The 10,880-nt window shown below is 37.0% G+C and overlaps 1 protein-coding gene across 1 annotated transcript in view; it reads left to right on the top strand.

The window, feature by feature from the left end:
• Window positions 1–519: 519 nt before the first annotated feature.
• The window catches only part of ADGRL2 (adhesion G protein-coupled receptor L2), a 386,104-nt gene continuing 375,743 nt past the window's right edge, over window positions 520–10,880 (top strand). The window contains exon 1 of the mRNA XM_067001837.1: window positions 520–714. The gene's annotated coding sequence lies outside the window, so the exon portion shown is untranslated. The remainder of the gene's footprint in view (window positions 715–10,880) is intronic.

Raw genomic sequence — 10,880 nt, 5'->3', positions numbered from 1 at the left:
ATTTGTCAAGGCATACTTGCAAATATCCCACCTCAATTTGTACAAATTACTCCACTCAAAATATTTCCATGCTTAAAATCATTTACCAGGGTTTACCAGATTTATAAGCATTTGAGACTTGCAGTATAAAACCCTAGCTGCATGACAGACTGAGTTATTAAGTGTTTATAGAAATCTGATCAAATGGACCATCAGAAGTTGGGGGGGGGGGGTGAGGGGGGATCTGTTATAAACTCGACCATAATGACAGCTTTCCTCATTTTACAACTGTGACATGAAGAGGGAGCTGTAGCTCTTCTGAGACTCAGCTCTGCCTCAGCCAGCGTACCCAGCCAAGCGCCCCGATCTCCTCTCTCCTTCCTCGCTCTCCTTCGCTCTCCGCTCTCCTTCACTCACTCACTTACTCTTCCTCCCCCCCCCCCTTTTTTTTTTTTTAATCCCTGTGCCCCTGTGCCAGTTAATTTAAATGTATCTGTTCAAGTGGAGATAATCCATGCAAATCAGAGGCACTGGCTCCCAGTGCTTGATTCACAAAGAGAACTCAGCTTCAGGAGGTCACTCGTTCACAGCTGCTCCTCCCATTATATTTTTCCCTTATTGCAGAACTGCTGCATGTATACAGTGACTGAAAGGACTCAATTTACTGCAACTGCTGCCTGGTTTTACTTACAACTTTCTTTAAAGGGAGACTTACCTTCTATCAGTCTTACTAAGGTAGGAAGTCTGATTCTTCTAAAGACATGTAATTCCTCCAGTGTTTGCTCATTATCAGTTCCCACTATAATGATGCATATTGTTGTCAGAATTAGGTCCTAATAGAATTGTGCCAGGTGCCTAATGCTTTTATTACTTGTATGTATAGGTGCAAGTGTTTAATTGGCTGTTTTTCTGTTTATTTCGCCAGCTATGTATTCCCCCCCCCCAACTTTTCCTTTTCATAACAACAGCAGGTATGATCTTAGCATAGCAGAGCATAGCAGCTCTCTAATCTACAAATGTAATCTTCACTCAAGTTTGTATTTTCTTTTAAAAATGTCTTCTAATGTGTATGTAAGTTACTGCAGTGATCTGTACCCCCCAACAGAAAACAGCATCATGCAGGCTTTCTGGTCTGAAACCTTATTAAGGTGCTATCTTTGGAGCAGAACAAACTGTTGAAAGGTTTTAAACAAAAATAAAAAGGTCACCTTTTACTTTGCAGTGTTGTAAACAGGGAAACTCCAGGCCTGACTGCAAATGGGCCTGTCATAAATTTAGACCACAAGATAAACATATTGTTAATAGGACTGCCAGGAGAAGTAGTGAAATGGAACCCTCACAGGTCTGTGTTAATATCTATTGTTTAGAGAGGTTGGACAGGCAGAACTTGCTTTGCAAAGTAGAACTCAAAACCAACTGTTTGGATGTGATTCTTAAAAAACTCCTTAAGAAAAGGAAAGTCAGGCACTACTTCATTAGCTACATGCCAACTTTTAGCATCTGCCACACAAAATATTGAAGTAATGCATCTGACAATACACCCTGGTTTTCTGAAAGTGGACAGTAACTCTTGCATTTATGTATGTATATTTCTTTGAATTTGTTGTCAGAACTTAGGAATGCAAATGATTAAAATAACTATAAAAACAACTTTTGATATGTTAAATCACAAATTATGGATTTGAAGAGGACTACAGTCAAAAAAAAAAAAAGAATTATTTTGACTTACACTTGTTCCACAATAAACTTCTTGTTTGTTTTCTTGCACAGCTGGAGTTAAGAAATAACAATGATTAGATCTGGAGCCACCCTGCTTTTTTATAGACTTACTATCTAACACATCCAAGTTAATCAAATAACAGTTCTGTGAAGCTTTAGACAGAGCTTACAATGAAAATTTAGTTGGCCAGACAGGACAGACAGAGAGACATAGATACTCTCAAACATATCCTGTCTAATTTCTTCAGGAAGACTTGAGGCATAAATTTTCAGTTTTACCTTTCTGGATTGGATATTTTTAGCCTGTTTCAGGAGAGAGTACTTACTCCCTAGACAAAGTATCTCAGTGCCTAAACTGTGCATCTTTTTCTTTGACATACAGTGTGCTTTTTGAAAAAAAAAATGCATTCTGATTTTGGAGTACAGTACAAACCTAGAGAGCCTTGTCATTGTTAGCATAAAGAAGACATCTACACAAGTATTACTGTGCAGAGGGCAATCTTTCTTTCTCTGGCATTTGTTAGGTTATTGTACATAGAATTTAGCAGATAAATATCTTTTGCTTCATGGCATTTTGTAGATCCTATTGGTATGCAGGTTACCCGGTGAGGATGGCAACTGAAAAAAAGAAGTATGTTTTATAGCAGTGTGTAATAAAAGCCCTTCACAATGATGTAAGTGGATTCTGACCTTTCTTTCTTATCCTGTAATTAGAATTTTTATTAACTCTTTCAAGTGCAGAGTTTTTTAAGTAAATTGATGTTCCTAAGGGAGAACAAATAGGTATTTTGATCTAGGAGTTTAAAAAGCAAAATTTTAGAATCTTTTCTAGACAGAGAGAAAGAAATATATTCTTGCCACCAACTTGCTCCACACAAAGAAATTCTCATTTATAGGAAAAGTTATTCTGCCTCTCCCCAGAAGGAAATATATATATATATATATATAAGGACTTTTTTTAGTTTTCAGAAAGAGGAAGGGAATGGGATCTGAACTTAAGGAAAGACAGTAAGGATCTTTTGTTTGACTGAATCTCTGGCCAGGATAAAGTTGGGAAGTAAAGGTGATCCCTGTGGAGTTTAGTGATGTACAGTGATGAGATTAGATGACTCACCAATGGAGATATGAAAAGGGAGAAAAAGGTCTTTCTGAGGAAGATTTTTTTGTAAGTGGATTAAAATATTGTTGCAGCAGACAGTTATTTCCTGCTTCCTTTTCACCTTTTACACAATGCATTACAGGGACAAAAGTGTTCCTTAGTGAGTCATCATCAGCATTTCATACAGTTATTTCCAAATTATGTGCTCAATTCTCCTTGTAGGTTCACCGGGTTCACCTGTCATAACTCAGTTTAATTATTTGATACACAGAAATAAATCAGAAGGAATCAGGTGTTTTATATTATTTAGGCCTCTGAATGTATTTTCAGCAAACTCTCAAAGGAGTGAACCTTTATGTTTCATTTCAGGCTAGTTGGTACTATACAGTTTTCTAAAGAAAATTGTCAGTGTCTTTCTATGACCAGTTCCTTTTTTTCTATTGGTGTGGTTTCTTCCCCTGCCTCTACAAACTTGCCATTGCTATAGTAACTCAGTCAAACATCTTCAAGATAAGTTACCTTACACTCCACTGTACTGAGCATTCCAACAGAATCTATAAGATATGGTAAACCTTGTAGCTTTATATAGTGCAGGGCTCTTACTTCCACCAGGCTCTTTTCTGCTGGTTTTACAGAAGACACTTAAAAAGGTAAATTGCCATCTTAAAAGGATGCTACAGAGCTTTTTAATAAGTTCCATCCAACTTCTCAAAGGCCTTAGTTGCTTTCAGCTCTAAACAGGTACATTTGCTGAGTTATACCTTAAAAATATTCCAGAGAAAGAAGAAAATTTGGGAATCCTAAAAAGTGAGTGATAGAGCCTTTGAGAAAATGTACAGCTATAAATGGGAAAACTAATCGTCAACAAAGTCCTAGGTCAATGATTTGTCATTGTTTTTTTCTATAACTGCAGAGAAAGAATACGTTCCCCACAGCCTCTCATCAAATCCCATACACAATTATATCATACTCTCCTTTTTTTATCATTGCCTTGTACTGTAGAGTACATTGTTAAAATGTAATGTTGCTGAGTACAGACCTTGCATTTCTTTTGCAGATAAAGCATGCTTATACCTCTAGGGGTTAAAAGCTGAATCAGATCCATAACTCGCCTACTGACAGCCTTTGAAGTCGCTCCTTATTTATTTATTTATTTATTTTGGTCTGAAGGTTTAGATTGACATCCTTTTATATGTTTGGAATTCTTCAGCAGATGTAAAATGCTTGGTAATGACTGAAATTAACCTGAGGCTTTATATATCCATCTTCCCCAGGAGCTCCACTGAAGCTTCAGTAACAGTTGAGGATTTTATGCAAACAACTATTCTCATGAGAACATTTTATTTTTCTGTCCTATCGCACTCCTTTTATTATTTCTAGAGGGGTTTTTTTTAAGCAATGTTGGACACTTTCTGCTTCCCTCTCTCCCCAGTACCTGTTCTGGGGAGTCTACATGAAAATTTTCACAGCTGAAATGCACCAAAACAGGGGCAGATAAAAAGAAAATAAGTGGAGTGGAAATGAATCTTTAAATGGCAAGTCTGTGAAACATTGAACATGGTTATCTGACGTTATGTCAGAGAGTGTTATCTCTTGAGAAGAAATGAGCAAGAGCAGTCCACACAGGAAAAGTAATTGTTGCTTTACTTCTGTCTGTTTATTTGGGATAGCTTGAACTGTCTCCCCCTTTTTTATTTCTCTCAGTGCGAAAAGATTAACTATTAGAAATGCAGCCAGTAGGCATCTGACTCAAAAGCTATGCTCATTTGACCTTTGGACACAAAATATCTAACACAAATGAAAATCTAAACAACCTCAAACATCACTGAGTACAAGAAATATGCAGAATGTGGGTCAATAGAAATTCAACACTTTTAAAACTAAAAATAACTAAAAATAATAAGCCTTTGAAATGACTTGGTTACATTAGCATTTCTTTCTCCATTTCACATCAGAGTATCAGACTATGAGTTTTGTCCAGTGTACCTGAGGCAAAAGATCTGTGGCGAAATTCAGCATTAGTTTCAACAACCGAGACAGGAATGTTAGGGAGAGGAATAAAGAGAAAAAAGATGCTTAACCAATACATAAATATTTCTGAAAGTTAGATTTTATAACTCTACAAAGAGTACATATGAATTAAGATGAATTTAAAGTCTGCATGATGCTGCCACTTACTTAAAGGTTACATTCATCATATAAAGAGCTTTAATTCTTAATTGTCTTAATTCTGATGGTTTGGTTGGTTTTGTTTGTTTGTTTGTTTGTTTTTTGTTTGTCTGTTTTTTTTAACCTTAGGCAGAATGTTACATGAAAATCTATGGATGTGAATGGATAAACCTGGATCCCTCAGTACCTAGCCACTATTTCTTACTTCTGTTCCTACTGAGTTATGAAGGAGGAGGGCAGAAGAAACAACATGTATCCTATGTAAGGCAAAGGACTGAAAGAGGGATGACATTTCTGTCTCTAGGGGAAAAAAAGCTAGTTGCAACAGGCCTCTGGAGCCAGGACTTAGGTATCTGAATTGCCTCTATAGAAAAGTTTATGACTTAGAAACTGCATGTTAAGGAAGAGAATGAAATGCTTGTTCGAGTCAAGTAACAGAACCCATGTAGTTTCTGTTACCTAGTCTTTGAATTAGTAGTGAGTTCATAGAACAATAATAGTATAATGTTAACTGACAACCTAAAATTAAAAATAGGAAAGAAATTTCAAAATTTGCTCAAGTGAACCTGGGAGTATATAATTCCCGTCACCTTTCCAGCTGAGGCAATAATGGTTCACTTGGAGGTTACAAGGGAGATGTATTAAGTTTTTCTGACTTAAACTTCATTTTCACTGTTGAGTCCCAACTTGGTCACTGCAGAAACAGCCAGCTGAATGAGCAGGCAGCGTAGAAGGGAGGACACATTTGTAAGCAACGTTCTGCATTTTCTGCAGGTCACAGACATTGACCTTGAATTGGTCTGTGCCAATTTTTTTTCCGTCAGTAATAGTTTCAGCAGCTTCTGCACTTCCTGTCCTGTGAGTTATGGATAACACAGTGTCTCCTTTTTCAGGGGAAGAAGGGATGGTCCACACAGAGATACATTAAAACTACTGAAGAGAAAGGTTGAACTGGACAGAAAATTATGTTGGTAGTGCTCAATAGCATTGACCAATGGTATCCCTGAGGTCCACCGGCTGACCTCTAAAAATACGTCTGTGAACAGCAAGATCAGATATGTTTCACAACCATGATATGTGGCTAGTTTTTATGTGGAGCAGGCAGAAGGACAGACAGTGAGACACAGAAGAGCACTGAGGGACAGATGAGGTTATTATAAAAGGCTGCTTAAATGTGCAAGACATGGTTTACAGTCAGAACATTTGGGTTTAATTTATTTAGAAATTACGCTAATCGATTCTGAAAAACTAAATACAACATAGTATTTCTTGGGGTCTTCCCTGTCTTATTTGGCATGTAGTTTCTCTCTAATGTTCCAGTCTCTCCCCTGGGCTCCACTCTATCCCCCCAAAAGTCCATCAAATGTGTATCATAAAACCTGTTTAATTTCCTACAAAAGATTATAGTAAGTGTGCTTTTAATGTAATGATGTCAGTGGCAGATGATAACATGTATTAAGTAGTGCAAACTGCTGATTATCTGTCAGGATAAATCTGTTTATTTCAGAAATAGCAGTCTGACAACCCCCTGTTGTTAATCATGAAAGTACACGCTAGTGCCAGGTACTGTTTGGTTGGAGTCTCTCAGAGGAATGCGTTTGTTAGATTTTTGCTTTGACAGTCTTTACACCAAGTTTTGCAAATTCACTGTGTACGTAAATATATATATTTATTTTAAAAGAAAGGCTAGACCAAAGCCGCTGGTCTACAACTTATGTTTGCAGCAATTCAGAGGAAGGAGTGACTTGTGGAAAGAGAGAGTGGATTATAGGATTACACAGCAGTTCAGACTGCGCCCATGGCTGGGTTCATCTTTAGTAACTCCAGTGCAGACCCATTAGTAATGAACAGAGAAAAGCAAAAGGAAATTTAAGGAGTTCTTTTTCTGCGGAAGTCACTCCACAGTTTTATTTGTTTATTTATTTTTCAGTATTTACAGTAGTCCTTAATTATATCCTGGACTAAAAAGACCATCTCCAGATGATACTCACAGCATTCCTCTTTAATGAGATAAATGGCAAAGTGAACCATTCAGCTTTTATCATGTTGTGAGTTTAACTCAGTTTTTGTGTCGCAGAAAATTAATATTACGTATTTTAAGTGAAACAAAAATGGAATACTCAGGCATAGTTTCCTAAATCTTATATGAGGAGGTATTTTACCTGACTTTATTGCATGTTGATAATTTCATGAAAGCTGTAAAATGCTGAATAGCATAATAAAAATTGATATTTATATTGACATTTCAGGATTCTAAATAGAAGCCCAGAAAATCTAAACAGACTTCAGTATCGCCACAGCTGTTCATCCAAGCCCATCTGAGTTCTGACTAATTCACTTTTTCTCCCCACATACCCTCAATTGGCCCTAATATAAACATCTCTCTCTAAAGCAATTTCTCCCCGGAAGATTATGCACATCTTCATCTTAATTCAGAATTTACATGTGTACTTTGCATATTTTTGCATCAGTATGTGTGTTTTAAATTAGATAAAGGTCACTGTCATTCATAATCAAGAAGAAGGTGTATAAAAGGTCAGGATTCAATAAAAAAAACCTGATTAGATGTAGAGGTTTGTTCATATGATTCAGTATATCATTGGATAAGTGGAAATCATGAGTCAACAAATTAACCTTGGTATAATGGGTTACTTGCTTCATTAGGATCAGAAATGAGATTCACAATTTTTTTTCCAATGTATTCCTGTTTGTCACTGTAATAATAAGAAATACTGTGTTGTTGATAGTTACACAACTGAGTATTTTTATAATTTAATTTGGCTTAAAATGCCACACAAAAGACAATTCTCGTGTTAAAAAAAGGAACTGAGACACCAAATGCATTTTCTGTGAATACAGATGCTGATAAAAAGAAAATTATCCACTGTAAAAATGGATAGATAAATTTAAAATAATGGCCCCCGTATTTCATATGGGGTTTAGCTTAAGCTTATTAAAAAAAACTGTGCTGAGTCAGGCACTCAATGTCTAGTGTCAGGAGGAGATCCAGATGCAAGTGAGGATGAATTAAGAGCAAGGATAAACTTGTACTCTACATATTGATTCTGCCACGACCTTCCACGTGTTTATGGGTAAACCTCCTTCGTTAACTATGCTTCTACTTCCATCTTAAAAGAAAATAAATAATAGTAACTTTGTGTTGCAGGAATGTTTCAGCAGACATAGGTTTAGCAGGAGGGCTAAGCAGACTTAAGGCTTCCCACCACTGCTCTGTTCATCACACCAGTTTCCTGGTCACTTAATGCAGTCAAAGTGCCAGGGCTGTGGATCTCCGCACTTGAATTGTACCTGCACCTGGTAACATCTCAGGATTCTTAAGTAATACCCTCTAGGATAGAGAAGAAACAGCAGCAGTGAAGGGAATCCATATTTATAAAATGATCTGGCCTAGGAAATGTAGTATAAATTATACAAATGATAATAGATTATTCTCAGCTTAAAACTGTACAAACTTGGTGCAGAATTAATAAATCCATCATAAGCTTTTAAAACTTTTTTCATTTTATTTATTTATTTATTTATTTTGTAGGGGTGGAGATTTTTTTGTTTGTTAGCTTGGTTGGTTGTTGGTTTTTTTTTTGGCAGGAAAGTTTTTCAACTATTTAAACCTGTACCATAGCAGAAAAGTCTATTAGAAAAGCAACATCACAATTAAAATAGTTATACATGTCAATGTTTCAGACATGGTGTATTTCTTTAAGCTTTCTTCACGTCTGTGTAGAATAAATATCAAGTTACTACTTGTTCACTTTTTTTCCCTTGGGCAGCATTCTGTAACTATTAAATCCTAAGTATGAAAGAAAATTAGACTTGCCTGTTACCACTATAAACTTACACCCAATAGTTTTCAAATACCATGTAGGTAATCTCTCTTCTGTAAACATAGAGACTTGGGGTTGCTCATAATTAAAGCTGTAAGCATCACAATTTAAGTTGACTCTTTTCTGATCTCCATATGCCTCTTTCTATCCCAAAATGTAGTGGAAAGAAAATACACTGAACCATGGTAAACTTCAGTTATTTACAATATCATTTGGACTTTGTGCAGCTTTAGCACAGCGGTAACAGTAATCCACTATTTCATTCTTTCAAGGATGGACTTTCAGACAGGCCTTAGCAAGCGAGATTGTAGTGCCTGTTCCTTAACATTAAAAGGATCAACCAACTTTTTATCATAACTGAGCCTAGCTTACTGTAACTCCCAGCTTCTCCATTTTCTTTGTTTCATGGGTTTATAGGGTCAAGTTGTTTGACTAGTGCTCACCTACTGAGTTAGTTACACTATAGGCAAACTCCTGACATAAGCTGGCCTTGGAAGTACCAAGATACAGCACCGCCAGGGGAGCACACAGACGGTGTACCTCCCTCCGGGTGCACATAAATTCATAGTGTGCTCTTGAAGCAACTCTCCCCATCCTCCCAAAGCACTGAGCTTTGGCCTGCAACTGGAAATAGCCTTGTTCCTTCTGTATATCAGTACATTGGATTATATGTTTCAAGAATGGCTCTGATGGAATTTGACCAGTTGTGTGCACTCAGGACAAGGCTAGAACTAGCCCAAAACACTGTGAAATACGCATGACACATATGTTGGGTTCTCGGCGTTTAACAATTCATACTACAAATTGGCTTCTACCAAGTGGCAGAACTTACTAAGATATATCCTGAGACATATCCATAGAGAGAGTTGGTACTAAAAAGAATTCACCAGCTTTAACCAGCTTCAATATTTGAGAGCTACAGTGTGTCCAAGTCATCACTCCTTGGCTTTTCCTGCAGACATAACTTAAAAGGGAACTTTGGCTACCTCATCAAAGCTGTGAAGTCATACAGATCAAGGAACGCCCTTTCTGTACTGTGGTCATCTCCTGTGACTGTCAGCTGATGAGGAAGATGCTCCTCAATCTCTCTATTAACAACCAGAATTGGATCCTATGTACATAGAAAAAAAAAATTCCTCATGCTGCACTGTATCTGAGACTTGCTAAGACTAAAAAAAGCTAAACCAGAGTAGTTTTGTAGAAAATAACACACCTATTCTAGTCAGGTTTGTAAGGGTTTTCTCTGTAAAACGGTAGGAGGTAGGAGCAAGTGGATGAGAAGAGGAGTTTATGTAAAATGACCAGACTTCTTCCAAGTCCTTACCTAGAAGCTGTGTTGTATCAGCTCTTGGCTATTGGACTGCTCCGGAAGGAAGGGCCGTGTCTCTTATTCTTGCAGTATCTCATAGAAATCTTTGGACTATGATATCATGCAGCAGTCCCTGCCCACACCAACTTACTTTGGCTGCATGGATCTGTCACGGGGTATGTAACATGGTCATGGTCATGATCTATTTGTTTAGCCCATAGGGTCTATGCTAGAATCTCTGTGAAGAGGTGTTGGAAATGAGGAATCTCCTTGTTCTGACACTGGAAAAGTCACCTAAGCCAATTTTTCCAAACTTAAAGTTGTGAATTTAAATTTCATGTTTAAGCATCTAAATTAGTGGTCTGATTTTAATGTGTGCTGACATTCACATTTTCAATCGACTTCAAAGGAAGCTGTGAGCACTCAGAAGTCTAAACCTATGAAAATCAAGCCAGTTAGACACTCAAACTTGAAAGGTTTCTTCCATACCATTATTGCATTATTGTTATTTGCATTACTTTAGTAGCTTGAAACCCCAGTTACAGGACTAAAGAGCTAGGTACTGTGTTTTATCTCTCTCTCTTTTTTTTTCCCTCATTTCTTTATGTGTAAAAGCTGGCACACAAGGATGTTGTGCTGATTCTTTGGTTAATATTTGTATATAGCGTTGCAAAATAAATGTTACATAAACAGAGAATGTAATTATTCATGGAAGAAAATGGTATTCCTATTATTCATTCCTTCTTGAAATAAGTTCCTTGGA

This window comes from Anser cygnoides, chromosome 8 (assembly GCF_040182565.1).
Source record: "Anser cygnoides isolate HZ-2024a breed goose chromosome 8, Taihu_goose_T2T_genome, whole genome shotgun sequence".
Taxonomy (NCBI): Eukaryota; Metazoa; Chordata; class Aves; order Anseriformes; family Anatidae; genus Anser; species Anser cygnoides.
The sequence above is the reverse complement of the archived record's forward strand: the minus strand, read 5'-3'. Positions and strand labels throughout refer to the sequence as shown.